The 16668-nt window shown below is 35.5% G+C and overlaps 1 pseudogene; it reads left to right on the top strand.

The window, feature by feature from the left end:
• Nucleotides 1-2173: 2173 nt before the first annotated feature.
• On the top strand, nt 2174-3328 carry LOC127561609 (serine/threonine-protein kinase STK11-like; annotated as a pseudogene).
• The last annotated feature ends 13340 nt before the right edge of the window (nt 3329-16668 follow it).

Consider the following 16668-nt stretch of genomic DNA (forward strand, 5'->3'; position numbering starts at 1 on the left):
ATCACTGGCTTCCCCTTGTCCAATTTTAATTTTCAAAGAATTATTTTCATCTTTAAGATACTGTACCTCTTTTTCTAGTTAATTAACTTTTTTCATTATCTTTTTGTTTTCCTTGGATGAGTTTTTTTAAGTTTTTCCTCTGTCTCTCATTTGATTTTTAAATTCTTTTTTGAGTTCTATAAACTCTCTGGGCAGGAAACCATTTAATGTTACTCTTTGGAGTAGAAGAAGTTTTTTTACTTCAGTATCCTCCTCTAAGATGAACCCTGGTATTCCCTGTTCTCATATAAATTTCTCTTTGCTAGTATATATATATATATATATATATATATATGTGTGTGTGTGTGTGTGTGTGTGTGTGTGTGTATTAAAAGATATTAGTGTGAGCTACTCTAATCATGGGGCAAAGGGATGGTGCCTCTAGCTTCACTTCAGTTCTCCCCTGACCTAGAAGCCCAAAGCAAAAGCTCCCATCTCCAGCAAATGCCCATAGCTAGCAGCGTCTCTGCCCCACTGCCTCTGTACTTACTGGGTGCTGGTTCCTGCTTACCGAGGACCTTGTCTCTGCAGCTGAGCTCAATCTTCCCAGACTCACACCCCCCACTCCTCACACAGACTGAGAGGTGAAAGTATCTGATTCCTGCTGAGGCTCCTGCTAAAACCAATTTACCCAAGGGCTCCCCACCTGGTGTTTCTGCAGAGGTAGCCTGTAGGTGTTTGCACTTCACACTGGTTAATGCCTGAGGGTCTTTCTTCAGATCTTCTTAGGTTACATCTGGAGAGCCCCTGTTATGCCTCAAGTCTTCTTGATTTTTCACCAGTCAATGTTCTCCCTGAGGCACAAATTCATTCTGTTTGTGGGGGAAATCTATAGAGCTTGAAATTTATCAATATTTCCAGCAGAGATTCCAAACATGGTAGCCATGTGAGGATCCTCTGTCCACTGGACCCTTTGTCCAGTGCCCTTCTTATCTCTATCTTCACCTAATAATAAACCTCTTTTATCAATCTTAAAAAAAAAGAAAGAAATTTATCAACATTTCCCCATCTTTGCAGATTCTTCAGCCATATCATTTCTGAAAGCTGCCTCTTTTCTTACTTGTCAGGATCATTTTCATCATTTTCATCAGAATTTCATTTCCTTCTTCAGCTACTTCCCTTTTTTCCTATTACTTACTTTTAAATTCTTGATATGCTCTGCAGATAATTTTGTCTCTCAGAAGGAAGAACAAGCGTTGATAAATTTCAAGCTTTATAGATTCCCCCCACAAACAGAATGAGAGGGGAACCAAGAAAACTGGATTGAATTCATTTGTTTTCATACCTTTCCTCCCAGATTTATTTATTAAAGGGAGGAATTTCCCCTTAACTTGAGTAGTTGGGAAGAAAAACTTCTCTGATTTCTTTCCAGGAGTTCTTTGGTAAAGGATCCCCAGGATCAGTATCTTCACATTAATCTTTGGCTAGCAATAAGGGACCCTTTGGAAGAGGAGCAGTAGGAGTAATTGGAAGACTCTAGGTGAAGGGATGCCCTCTGTGAAACTTTGATAAGTGTTGAGGGCTTAGAATTTTTGGCAGATATGGGGGAAGAATCTGTGTATGGAGGATAAAAGATAGGTTCCTCTATTAAATATCATTCTCTTAATCACCAGTTTATTTTCAAAGAGAGTCAAGTTTAGGATTAAAAGTGCAAAAAATCCTATAAGCACATTCTGATCTCAGTTTGTCTTTGGGTGCCATGACACAAGGGTAATGCAAAGTCCTGAAAACAGTCCACTTTCCTTCTGTATTTTTCCAAGGGTCTAAAGTCCTAGAAAATGACCTAGAATTGAAGAACCCAAACTGGGCCTTTTTAAACCAAAAGTAATAAGGGGACTTAACCGAATCAGAGCACTGAAATGGAGTCAAAAGTAAGCCAGATGCCTGGCTTTTTGCTTGTTGTTGTTTTTTTTTGTTGTTGTTGTTGTTGTTTTTCTGAAGAGCCAGATCCTTTTTCAGGGACTACTGAATTACATTAGTACAATTTTTGAAAGAGTTAGGTTTTATTTTGCTTTGTTTTCTGTTCTGTTTTTGTTTTATTTTGAAAAGAAAAGTTGGGAAAATCAAGAATTCAAGTTTGGATTAAGGGATTTTAGTGTGTCTAAGGAAATCTAATTAAGGAGTTTAATTCAGGATGGATTTGGCAGAACCATCCCAGCTGGGAAGGTTTACAGAAAGTAAGCTGATGTTTGTGGATATGGACATTTTTATTCATAAATAGACTCCATCTAGGTCATCTATCAGCCAAGCTACAAAAGATCCAAACTCATTGACAAATACCTAATGGAGAAAGTGCTGGGAGAAGGATTTTATGGTAAAGTGAAAGAGATGCTGGACTCTGAAACCATTTGCTGGAGGGCTGTGAAAATCCTCCAAAAGAAGTTGCGTAGGATCTCCAATGGGGGGGATGGAGGGGTGAATGTTTAGAAGGAAATTAAGCTGTTGAGGAAGTTATAGCACAAAAAATGTCATACAGCTGGTGAATCTATTGTATAATGAAGAGAAACAGAAAATGTATGCAGTGATGGAGTACTGAGTGTGGAAAATACAGAAAATGCTGGACAGCATTCCAGAGAAAAGATTTCCTGTCTTTCAGGCTCATGGGTACTTTTGCCAGCTGATAGATGGGTTAGAATATTTGAATAGTCAAGTAATTGTCCATAAAGATATAAAACTAGGGAAACTGTTGCTTATAATCAATAAGACACTAAAAATATCTGACTTAGGAGTAGCAAAAGCATTGCACTCTTTTGCAGAAGATGATGCATGCTGAAGGAGCCATGTATCATTTACATCCCAATCACCAAAATGGCTAATGGCTTATACACCTTTTCAGTCTTTAAATGAACATTTGATCGGCTGGGGTCATGTTATACAATGTCACAACAGGTCTTTATCCCTTTAAAGGGGACAATATCCATAAATTATTTGAAAATGATGAGAAAGGAGACCACAATTCCAGGGGATTGTAGTCCTCCACTTTCTGACCTGCTGGAAGGTATTTTGAATATAAACCATTAGGAATTTTTTCAATAAGCAGCTATGGCAGCACAATTACTTTCATAAGAAATAACACCAGGCAGAGGTTCTGGTCTCTATTTCTCCTTACCCAGAAATCAAGCACATATAGCAAAGTATGACAGTGGTGCCTTATCTGGAGGATCTGGATGGCTACAATAAGAAAAAAAAAGGCAATGACCTCTTTGGCATTGAGGATAAAATCATTTACACTCCAGATTTCATAGTATGAGGACAGTTCCCCAGAGAAGGGACTGGACAGACTAGATAAAATGGACATAACCATGGTGTCCTCCCACCAAGATGTGCACAAATGGCACAGAAATGTGCAGCTGAGAACCAAAGACAAAGATGAGTAGAGAGTCAGCATCTCCTCCAACCCCTCCCAAAATATTAAGATGATAAAGAGAAAACACAGCTTCTCAACTCTTATTTTTGTACTCTCTATCAAAGAGAAAGACATTCAAATTTGAAGAAATAAAACAAACATGTTGAAGAAAGAACTAAAGTTCAAAAGGCTAAGGCTATAGTAAGAATACATTTAGCAGTTTAAAATGCTTCAAATCTCATAGCTCCCTAGGCAATGAAACTCTTACAGATGTAATCACTATGCTAACAACAATCTTGAAGGAATTATGTAGATGGGTAAATGCCATTCTAATTTTCAGAAAGCAAGAACAAATAAATACAATAAACTGATCTGATTATCTTCATTTAATTTCTCGAAAATATGTGAACCCATAGAAATGATCAATCAAACAACAAGCATTTATTATCTATGATGATCATAATTAAGTCATAAAATTTAAAGAAACTTGGAAGTCATTCAGTCCAACCCCTTTCCAAAATATGAATACTGTCCATGACATCCTGGAGGAGTGACAGTCAGATCTCCATTTAGAGACCTCTAGTAAGAGGGAACTACTCATTTCTGCCCATTCTGTTCCAATTAGGCATAATTCACATTGTTAGGAAATGTTTCCTTATGTTGAACCAAAACCTGATTTTCTGTAATTTTCAGACTTTAGTCATAATTCTTATGAACATGGTCAAACATAATAAGACTAATCCCTCTTAGACATAACAACCCTTCAAATACTTGAAAATAGCTACCATATCATTCATAAATCTTTTCTCATATAAGGCAAATAAGTCTAGTTCCATCAATCAACACTTAATTGGCATTGTTTTAGCATCTTTGTTGCTCTCTTCTGCACATACTCCCCTCTAAGGTGTGGTATCCAGAAATGGACCACAACAGTTGTGGTCTGTCTAGAACAGAATGCAACAGAATTTGGGATAAGTCAAACTGAATTTACTAAGAACAATTCATTCCAAATGTCATTTCTTTTTCTGGCAGGGTTACTAAACTGGTAGATCAGGGGGAATACTATATATAAATAGTTCTCAAACTGTTTGCTCTCACTACCCTTTATGCACTTAAAAATTACTTAAGAACCACTGGAAGAACTTTTTTATGTGGATTATATGTAATGATATTTATCATAATTGGAAATGAAAATATTTTGACATGCTTGTGAAAATTTTTTTTATTATTACCATGAAAATAGTTTTGACCTTGAAGTACCTCTAAAAGGGTTTCAGGGACTCCTGAAGGTCTGAAAACCATACTTTGAAAACAGCTAGAATTAGTATATCCAAATTTCTCCAAGTCACTCAATTATTCTGATGACATACTCATGACAATATGGAGAAAAGTGGATTAGACAAGAGTCCTATTAGATAAATTCAAGAGTGGTTGAAAAATACACTTGCTGAATATTGATTAATGATTAACAAATTGACACTCATCTAAACAAACACGCACAAGACACAGTCCTTGGTCTTATTCTAATCAGTGTTTTCAAAAATTGTTGTTTACTACTTGTCAATAGAGTCGGAAAAGGAATTCCTGTTTCAGATAAGTGTAGGACTAGAGCAACTTCATGATTTCTTTCAAACCAAAACACTACATTACCAAAGTTACAGAAAGCCTACTTCTCAAATGTGTGGATGTCACAAAATTAGGAGGGATAGCTATGCCTTTGCTAGAGTTGGGAACCAAAAGATTTCAATAGATGGAAATGGTTGACTAATAAATTTCCACAAAATAAAATGTCATGAAAATATATGAAGAACAATATAATGTGCTTAGATTTTTCATATTAGCTCCATCAGTACACAATGACCTGATTTTGCAGCAGCTCATTTGAAAAAAAAAAATAAAGGTTTTAATTGACTACAAACTCAATGTGAGTCAACAGTATGACCTGAATACCAAAAAAAGCTAATGTAATCTTCAACTGATTTAATAGAAGTATGCCATCTGGGAAGAAAAAGAGACAATAATTTTGCCATAGTTTGCATTGATTAATTTTTATCCAAAGAATTTTTGTATCCAGGTCTGGATACCACACTTTGACAGAATAAATATATACAGAAAAAGAAGACAAACTGGTAAGAGTATCTCAAAGTGATGTAATTTGAGAGACATTTGGAGGAACTCAGAATAGTTAATATAGAAAATAAAAGAAAAAGGAGATAGAATAACCATATTCAAAAATAGGAAGTTATCCTCTAAAAGAAAGGTTAGAGTTATTCTGTATCAGTTTTGAGGTCAGGGTTAGGAAAAATGACTAAAAACTAAAAGGAGACAGATTTCAGTTCAATATAATTCGACTTTTTAAAAATATATATATTCCTACCTTTCATTTTTATATCACAACATTCATTTCTGAATATATCTCCCTTTCACTCACAATTACTCAAATGTATCTATGACTTTATCAGTATGGTAACTCCCTCCAATGAAAGAAATACCAATTAATCTATGCCTATCCATCTTTTGCAATTGTATCTATGACCTCTGAAAACTGTGCCACAGAAGTCCACCCATCAATATGGTGAGGGCCTTCCTTATTCACTCCTGATATGCTGAATATACCAGTGGAGAATTCTGGTTCTCATTTTTTCATTCTTCTTTCCTACCAAGCCACCAAGCCAGCTTCTCTTCTGTCAAGCAGACATAACTGGCTTCCAATCTGTGAGTGACCAGAGTTGTACCTGAAGGCTAGAAACAAGAAAATTAAGAATCAAATAGAAGTTTAATTTCAAAGTAAAGAAAATGGCTTGCAAACAATTACACTTACTGGAGGCCCACTCCTAGTGAAAGAGACCCACTTTAGTGTGGCTATGCAGTCAACTGCAGTCCTTACAATAAGGGGTCACAGCAACAATATGACAAGTTTAAATCAAAGCATGGCTTCGTAACCAGACACATTTTGGAGATTTTGCTGTCACTGAAATCTAGCAGAAGACGAGTACGAAGGATTGTTGTTATGCCAAGCTTAGGGCAAAACCTACATGCTAGGTTTTAGCTCTAAAAAACAGAATGTCTCCTAATATCTTGAAATTTCCCCCTTTTGGGCAAAGGAAGAAACCCTGCAAACCCCTACACTTATATCAATAAAGGAGAGAAATATATAAGCCAAGATACAATGAAAGGCCAGACAAAATTTTGCCCAAGAAATTGTTCTTTGAGGAATCAACTGGGGAGATGTGTCCCAGGTATCATCGCTAGCCATCATTTGCTTGCAAGAAGAAAAGGGAGGGCAAAAATGTAGGGGAAAGAAAATGCTAACAAAGGACTGAATTAGAACCTTGATAGGTAAACAAAAGGGAAGAGGAGAAAAAAACTTCACCCTCATCCAGAATCTTGGGACAGCTGTTTGATCTGGATGTCGGCTGCTTTTGGATCCATACTACATGAATCTTGAGGTTCCTAAAGAGTTTTGCCATCCATTCAGGAGTAGGTGCTTTCTTCAAATAATCTAGGAGTCTATACCCACAAGTTTGACAGCTATGAGAGTAATCAAAAAGACTATTCCTATAGTTTTCTCCAATTTTGTTATTACATTTATTTGGAAAACTTTTATATTATATTTTTGTCTTTTTACTTTTTAAAAAATCATTTCCCCTTAGAAAAATCCTCGTGTTACAATTTGACCACAAACATAAGTTAAAATTATAAGATGTTTGTACTTCATTGTTGGTGGAATTGTGAATACATCCAGCCATTCTGGAGAGCAATTTGGAACTATGCTCAAAAAGTTATCAAACTGTGCATACCCTTTGATCCAGCAGTGTTTCTACTGGGCTTATACCCCAAAGAGATACTGAAGAAGGGAAAGGGACCTGTATGTGCCAAAATGTTTGTGGCAGCCCTGTTTGTAGTGGCTAGAAGCTGGAAAATGAATGGATGCCCCTCAATTGGAGAATGGTTGAGTAAATTGTGGTATATGAACGTTATGGAATATTATTGTTCTGTAAGAAATGACCAGCAGGATGAATACAGAGAGGACTGGCGAGACTTACATGAACTGATGCTAAGTGAAATGAACAGAACCAGGAGATCATTATATACCTCAACAACGATACTGTTTGAGGATGTATTCTGATGGAAGTGGATCTCTTCGATAAAGAGAGCTAATTCAGTTTCAATTGATCAAGGATGGACAGAAGCAGCTACACCCAAAGAAAGAACACTGGGAAATGAATATAAACTGCTTGCATTTTTGTTTTTCTTCCCGGGTTATTTATACCTTCTGAATCCAATTCTCCCTGTGCAACAAGAAAACTGTTCGTTTCTACACACATATATTGTATCTAGGATATACTGTAACCTATTTAACATGTAAAGGACTGCTTGCCATCTGGGGGAGAGGGTGGAGGGAAGGAGGGGAAAAATCGGAGCAGAAGTGAGTGCAAGGGATAATGCTGTAAAAATTACCCTGGCATGGGTTCTTCAATAAAAAGTTATTTAAATTTTTAAAAAAAGAAAAAAAAAGAAATTTTAAAAAAAGATGTTTGTACTTGAATCTTATTATACTAACTCAGATGTTCCAATACCAATTTATTATTTAATAGAGATAATGTTGTATTTACAATCTTCTTGATTATAGAACTTTGCCATAAAAGGGGACCCTTAGAAGACATATGAGTTGACAATTGTAAGAAAACTCCTTGAATCAATCTTTGGCTCCAAGTTCCTTGTCAAGATCTCCAAACCATAGAGATGGTCAGTTTCCCAGCCACACATGGCTAGGTTCAAACAATGCAATAAAGTTTTTTCACAATTCTCATATTTTCAGTATCCTATTAAGCCAAGTACAAATCAAACTAATTAGTGATCTCACAGTGGACTAGTTCTGAGAAGGGAGATTTACATGTCACCAATTAATTAAGAAAAGTTAAAACAAAAGACCAAATTAACACAATAGTTATTATCAATATTAACTGACATCAAGTCTCCTTATACCCAAGTAATCCATTTTCAATATCTATTTAATCAGCAAATTTTTGAATCCCTGCTATCTCCTGTAGTTAGCTGATCCCTAGATATTTTTTCTTGGACAATAGACTCTACCTTAAGTCAGCTGTAAAGGGGAATCTGCTTCTCTGGTTCTAAATGTAAGGGTTTTTTAATAATTCTGCTAATAATAGCATTTAAATTTACTTCTCAAATTTTGAAACTTCAAAGAATTTCAGTGCACATACCATCCATTGTTTCTATACTCACCAAAATCCTGATATAAGAATCTTTTAAAAATTTATGAGGATCCAACAGTAAGAGGAATTCTTCTGATTTTTAAACTTATCAGATACATTAAATTATTTCTATTTTCCTTACCGTTATCAATATAATTTATGCATAAAAATCTTAATACAATTTTTAATTGTTACCTTTATTATTTTTATTATTATTAATTATTTATCTATTAAGATTGTAATTATTACTAAAATGTACTAAAAGCCTAAATTTCCATGATAAGTAAATTTTGGAAGACAATCACATACAAATCTATATAGTTCTTAGAGAAAAGAATTTAATCCAATTGCTTTCTCAAATTTTATTCTTCCATTTATTTGGAAAATTTTTACATTATATCTTAGTCTTATTATTTTTTAATCATTTCCCATTAGGAGGATATCTTCCTTTTGTTATAATTTGACCATAAATATAGATTAAAATTGTAAGGTATATTTGTATCTATATGTTCCAATATCAATTTATTATTTAGTAGATTTAGTATTGTTTTTGCAAACTTCCAGATTTAGAAATTTGCTATATAAAGCACAAAATTAACCAGATGGGAATTTTTTCAGAAAGAAAATAGGATAGTGAGAAAATAAATTAAGAGGATCCCACCTAGCCTGGGCCAGGTCATCCCCAAAACTTTTCCTAGGCACAGACATCCACATTTAGCAGTTCCCAGACTTCCATTTTCTACTACTGTATTCGTGATGAAAATTTAGAACTTGAATATCTTTCCTGATGTTTCCCTAACAATTAACATTTCATTTATCTTACTTATGAATTAAAGCTAATCATATTCTGGGGAGTTGATTCATCATTAATATGTTGAATTTTTAAACCACTCTATACATTTTCATAACAGTCAAGAATTTCATGTAAGAATTTGCTATTATAATAAACTTATTATATTTGCTTTATAGCAAAATATGCCTCATTAAATACTTGATAGTTTTCAAATATCTGTTTTTCATTACATGCTTTTAAAGCCTAATTCATGTGTAATAAATGGCATCCAAATTAAAAAATTGTTTTTGTCTAACAGCATTTCTGTTACAATAATCTCTCAAATTTTACAATATGAGAATTTTAAAATATAATAAGATAAGCAATATTATTTTTAAATAAAATACAATTTCAGATGAAATTAATTGCATTTCCAAATTATTCGATATAAAATTATTGATTTTATTACCTTTGACATTTTAAAAACCACTTTGGAGTTATCAGGTATGGAACAATTTACATTCAATTAAAGAAATTATGTAATGATTAGCATATTCCAGTCACTGTGCTAAGCATTTCACAATCATATTATTTTGATCTCAAAACAACCTTGTGGAGTGGGTACCATTATTATTTTTCTCTTTACAAATAAGGAAATTGGGACAAAATTTCCCATATAAATAAATAAGCCTAAGATTATACAGCTCATAAATCTCTGCAACCAAAACAGAGAAGAGTGGGCTCACCAAATTTAGAGGCTGGCTTCTCCCCCCTCTACCTCATACTCTACATTAGGCGCTTCCAGAGGATCAGGGCTTTCCCAGGCAACAGCTGGGCTGGGCCTATTGAAGGCTGGACTTTTACTGGAGACACTGATTGGGCTTTGGGGTTTGTGGCAGAGGGCATTGGCTACAGAATAGGAATCCTAGGGGTATATGGAGTTGGCAACCAGACAAAGTGGATACAGACCATCGAACTTGACACAAACATTTCACACTTTATAAAGACATAAACAGACAAAATGACAAGATAGATATAGAGAAACACAATGAATTCTAAATGTGCAATTACAATTCTAATTTTAACTGGTTCAGCTGAGGCACACAATTTACTGAAGTGTGCAATTAAGCATGCAGTTGCAATTCTACAGAGGTGCACTAAGAGACCAATGAACAGAGATGTTCAATTAGGAAAACATGTCCAAAAAGCACCAACTTCAATCAAGGCAGAGTTCAGAGGATTGGAGTAGAGATAAGAGCAAAGGAATCACCAGAAAAGGGGTGGAGAGTTCATATTCTAGAGAAATAAATTTCTGGTGATTCCTACCCCATTCCCAACTGGTACCAGAGAATCCAACGACCCAGTTCCATGTCCAATCCCACTTCTGACACCAATTAATGTCAACCAGAGAGAACTGGCCTTTAATCTGTGACTACTCAGAGCTATACAAAGCAGACTAGAGACAAGAGAATTCAAAATTAAACAGGAGTTTAATTTCACAGTGAAGGAAATGAGTTGCAAGTAAGGTCCACCCCCAATGGAAGGGACTCACTTTAGTGTGGGGACATCTCAATAACTATGGCAACATAATGAACTGTAGCCCTGACAATGAGGGTTAACAGCAGCAATGAGACAAGTTTGATTCATAGCAGGAAGAAGGAAAGAAAAGGAAGGAGAAAGAAGGAAAGAAAAATGTAGAATGTAAACTGACAAAGGTTAAGTGACTTGCCTCGAATCACACATCTAATAAGTGTTGAAAGCAAGATATGAACTCCAATCTTCCTTAATGTTAATTGCTAACATTATATGGTGCTAACTACTGTGCTAAGTACTTTGTAACTATTATCTCACAACAACTATTAGAGGTAGTTGCTATTGTTATCAGCCAGATTTTATAGATGAGTATACAGACCAATAGAAATTAAGTGACTTTCCCAGTCATACTAAGTCTCTGAGGCCGGAATTAAACTCAGATCTTCCTAACTCCTAGTTCTAGTGATCAAACTAGATTCCTATTGATAGAATCAACATTGTATCCAAAGAACTACCTAGCTGCCTACTCTGCGCATAATAATTACATTATAAATGATATTTGTAAAATTCAACTCCTTGTTGCTTATACTTTATTCTGGAAGAGGACATGACATCAGACATGACATGCAAGGGAATTGAATTAAAGTGAGGGAGGGCTTGCAAGGTCACCTGCCTCACTTTCCCCTCTAGAACCATCTGGGTACAGTAGCAGGATATAGATCAAAATAATTAGAGATGGCCCTGGATGCAATGGGAAACCTTGGGAAACTTTGGCCTTTTTAAGCTAAGATCTTCTCCAGGTCTCAGTTTGACTGAGAATGTACCCATTCAGTCATTAAGACTAGGTAGCAATTGAGGCAAAGGATCTCCTCTTTCACCCAATCCAAAAATATCTAAATGAATGATTGAATGAATCTAGGAAGGGAAGACTCTCAAGGTTTCAGGCCAAAGCAGAAATGACTGCTATTTACATTCAATCTGAGTCGATCAGGACCCAAACAGTGACCAAATGGGGCTTGGTCTAGGACCATTGATGGCCAATGAGAATCAGATTGATTTTGATTTAAGGCATATTTTTTAAAGAAATTGAATTGGATTTGATTAACTAGGAAGCTACAATTTTTAGTGAGCAGCATGTTCTTCATTCCTCCTTTACCCAATCCTCTCCCCAGAGCCTCATTTTGACTCAGAAACATTCTGTCTTGACAAAGTAAACCCCCAGAGTCAAAATAGAGGTTCTTGGTAAACCCTAACAACTGCTCTTTAACCATTCTGAAGTTCTTGGGCAACCTCCCTGTTTCCAGAGCACCTAATCATCCCAAAACGAAATATACAAGTTCAAGTCTGAGTATGATGTGAAGCACAAAAAGTGCCTTCCTATGATTTATAGCAGTACAGATCTCCCACCCAAGATCAGCAAATTTTTGCCTAATAAAACATCTAAGTGAAATTATTTGTCCAACTACACTTCCCAACTCATTTCCCTATTTCAACATTATGGTCATGAAGACTATCATTCATTTTTATTAAATTCCTGCCTACCCCATTTCAGTACTGGAGCTCAACTCAGGAGGATTAACTAGATCCCACCACTGAATTTCTGTCTGTGCTGAGACTCTCAGTTGAGACTTCCCAAAACAGTTTAGAGTGCCAATTGTAGGGGTATTTTTAGCCTGAATTCTTTTGGAAAGACATCTTATGAAATCATACTCCCTGTCAGCACACTCCAGCATCCCATGTCACTGTTGGCAGGGGGGTGTTGCCTTGGAAACTTTGCAGCATAAATTTGTTGCTTTGGGGACACCTAAGTCACCTTTGAATATAATGTAGAGACAGCATGATATCTGTCAGTCAGTCAATAAGTATTTATTAAACAAGTACCTACTATGTGCCAGGACCTAAGATGGTGTAGTAGAAGGAGTGCTAAATTAGACTAAGAGAACTTGGGTTCAAATCCCATCTTAACCTCTTCCTAGGTAATCCCTAAGGTCCTTCCAATTCTAAATATAGGAAACTGTGAATTATTCCTAAGGTTTTAGTTATGATAAAAATGGGGGGGAGGGGGCAGGAGGAGATCAATGCAAATCAATGAAATAATTAGCTGCTCCTCTTCCCTCTCTCTCCAAAAGAATACAAATACCACCTATAAGCCTCCCGGTTTTCAATGGAATAGAGAGGTGTTTATTTTGTAAATGAAAAAAAGTAAAACTTGAAAGGGGAAGTTAGATGGCTGAGTGTATAGACTACCAGGTTATGAAATCAGGAAGACTCATCTTCATAAATCTTTCTCGAATAATCTTCAAATCTGACCTCAGACACTTATTATCTGTGTGACCCTGGGCAAATCATTTAACCCTGTTGCTTCAGTTTCTTTATCTGTAAAATTATCTGGAGAAGGACATGGCAAAGCACACTAAGAAAATCCCAGATGGGATCCCGAGTAGTCAGACACAACTAAGCCAGCCACACACACACACACACACACACACACACACACACACACACACACACACTGACGAGAGAGGATGGAGTTTACCTTTGCTTAGGGGCTCAGAATTCATAGCTATGGTACATGCTCCTTAATTATAAATTCCATTTTAATAAATAAAAAATAACTTGTTTAAGTGTTTACCGAGCGCAGAGCATTGTGCTAAATATTGGAGATACAAATATAAATGCAAGTAGAAAACTAAGACAGTTCCTACCCTGAAAGAGTTCATATTCTAATGGGGGAGTCAACGTATGAGATTTCTGCTTACAAGTTAGATGGAAAGGTCCAGCAATCCTCAGGGTGCAGCATCAAAACAGATGGTAATGCATTTTCTATAATGTCATTTCCATTTATAAAACCACATCCATTTCTGCTTTTGAACCATTTGATGATGGCAAGGTCTTTTGTGGTGAGAACTTTCTTTTCCAGGCTTTCAGTATTTAAATAAATAAGCCAGTAAGAATTGACCTTAATTTCCCAGTTCCTTTGACCTAAATTACTCAACAGCTTCCAGCAACTATAAACTTAGAAGAAGGTGATTAGGCTGAATTTGAGTTTCTGACTTTGACATGAAAGAGCTTAGGATTTATTGTACCCCTAAAGATAAGACTTCAGATTGGAAATACGGTCAAGTGGCAACTAAAATTAAATGGGCACTAGCTCTCATATGACAGTTAAATATTTCATTAACAAAAGAAGAAATTATTTTTCCATTCAAATACCTTAGTTCTATAATTATGGTTTTAACAGTAATTACTTGAGATGTAGAAATGCTAAAGTTATTGGTAAAGGAAATAGAAAATAACAAAGAAAGAAGGAAGGTTTGAGAAAAAAGAGAGGAAAAAAGAGAAATATTAGGAAGGAAAAAAAGAAAGAGAATAAATTAGGAGACAAGATATAGAAAAAGCAGAAGATATATACCAGAACTTATACTCCTTAAAGGAAGATACATATTTTTGTCTCTGTATCACCAGCACTTCTGGCATACATTAATAAATGTTTTTGAGTTGAATTGAATGGATAATATGAAAAAGAGAGATTAAGTTAGCTAGGCAGGTAAAGGAAAAAATGCCAAGAAAGAAGGGAAGCAAGACCTCTAAAAACTAATTGACTAAAAAGTCTGTATGTTTAGCAAAAATGCCATGCATACAGTGGGCAAAGAACAAATTTTTATTTGTTGAATAAATTTTTGACACTAGTAGTACTTTCAGAGCATAGAAATAAAATCATTCTCAAAATTGACTATCACTGATCTTTCCCACAGTTACACTTTAAAACTCACAGGATTCTGGTAACATTGCAAACATATAAAAGAGTAATTTCATTTCATACACATAGTAAAGTGATTGACATAAGGTTACCACTTTTAAAATTAACATTATAACACTTTATTCATAAAATATGCTTTGTTCCTCACACCTTTTTCTAAAGCAAAGAATCATTCATCTTGAGCTGAATAAGAAAGATGTACAGAAGACAGAGAAAAATGCTAAAAGCAACTTTCAGCATTCACATTGATGTGTCTCTTACTGAATCTGGGATCCTGCAGAAGAATTTCAGGATCTTTTGACTTTGGTAATAGTACTGCTAGCATGCCTTTGTATTTTGGAAACACTCACTCTCTCTCTCTCTCTCTCTCTCTCTCTCTCTCTCTCTCTCTCTGTCTCTCTCTCTCTCTCTTTCTCTCTCTCTCTCTCTCTCTCTCTCTCTCTCTCTCTCTCTCTCTCTCTCTCTCTCTCTCTCTCTCTCTCTCTTTCCCCTCCCCTTCCCCCCCCCCCAATTTGGAGCTAAATACTAGGAATCAGTTAAATCCTGGAAAGCCTTATCATCCTTTTATCTGATGACCCTTCAAATAATTGATAGCTCAAAATTTGTTTCTAGTTCCCCTCCTTTGAAAGTACTGAAACATCTGAGTTTTTTTTTTTTCCCCTGTTCTATCTAACATGGTAAAACTAAGAAATGTTTTCATGTGAAGATCTGGTTCAGTACCATGGATAGCAACCAAGTTCTTTCCTGATTCTTGAGAAACTCCATCATAACTTTCCTCCTCAACTCTTCAAATGATGACACCTGGAGTCAATACTAGATATTTGCACAAAGACGGATGCCCCAATTAGTTTCAATTAAATTCAACTAACCCTGAAAAATCTGACTTCAAAAGCAGGCTCTCTTGACATTTACTGTTTGTGTGATATCTGTGAGACTCACTTTTCCCATCTCTAAAATAAGATCTAGTGATACCAAAGAACCTTCCTTCCAAGGAACAAAAAAAATCAATTAATCAACATTCCTAAAGTGTTATTTTTATGATGCAATTCCATTGTTTAATCATTTTGAATATCTCCCCATTGCTTACAAACATAAATTTCTTTTTTTTTACATACATAAATTTCAAAATGATCAAGACCAACATAGTTTCAATTATCTAGATGAATCAACTTATTCAACTTAATTTACCACGCCTTCCTCAGATATATCACTTTTCCAGAGAAGATGGCCTCCCATGGGATAGTTTCTCATTCACTCCCTTTTTTCAGTCATCTTTTATGTCTTTTCTTCACTCAGAATATGTGCTCCTTGAAGACAAGGACTGTTTTTTCCTTTCTGTTTTTGTAATCACATCACTTAGCACTACACCTGCTATGTAATAAATAGCCAAAAATGTTTGTAGCTTAAGTGACCTAGCCCAGAGACTCTTAACTAAGATTAATAAGAATGTACTGAAGACAGCCCACAATGGCTCCTAAAAACTAGTTAAATGTTCAATGTAAGCATTTTTGTACTTCAAAAATTGACAGATTGACTATAAATCATGGTTTGATTTATCGTTTTCTTGATTATCTAGATTTAAAAGAATGATGGCGAAAATGTTAATGATGTAAATTAAACTTAAAAGCCAGCACATCCCTGGATTCCCACACACCAATTAGGGTCTACAGATAGAATGCATGAGTCCATGAATATATAAATTGAGGAAAAAATGCCTCTTTATTTTCACTAATGTCTGACTTAAAGTTAGCATTATTTTCTGAGAAAGGGTTCACAGGCTTCACAAAAACACATATATTAAGAATCCTTGAACTAGCCTAACCTCATTTTTCAAAGGAAAAACTGAGGCACAGAAAAATGAATAGAATGTGTGGTGGTCTGGTTTGGAGGCTCTCCTGAAGAGTATAAACTTCATTTATCTCTGCTTTAGATAAGCTACTTCTTAGCACTCCCTTTTCTGCCCCTTTTCTAGAATCTCCATGCTAAAAACTCCTATGCC

This window comes from Antechinus flavipes, chromosome 4 (assembly GCF_016432865.1).
Source record: "Antechinus flavipes isolate AdamAnt ecotype Samford, QLD, Australia chromosome 4, AdamAnt_v2, whole genome shotgun sequence".
Taxonomy (NCBI): Eukaryota; Metazoa; Chordata; class Mammalia; order Dasyuromorphia; family Dasyuridae; genus Antechinus; species Antechinus flavipes.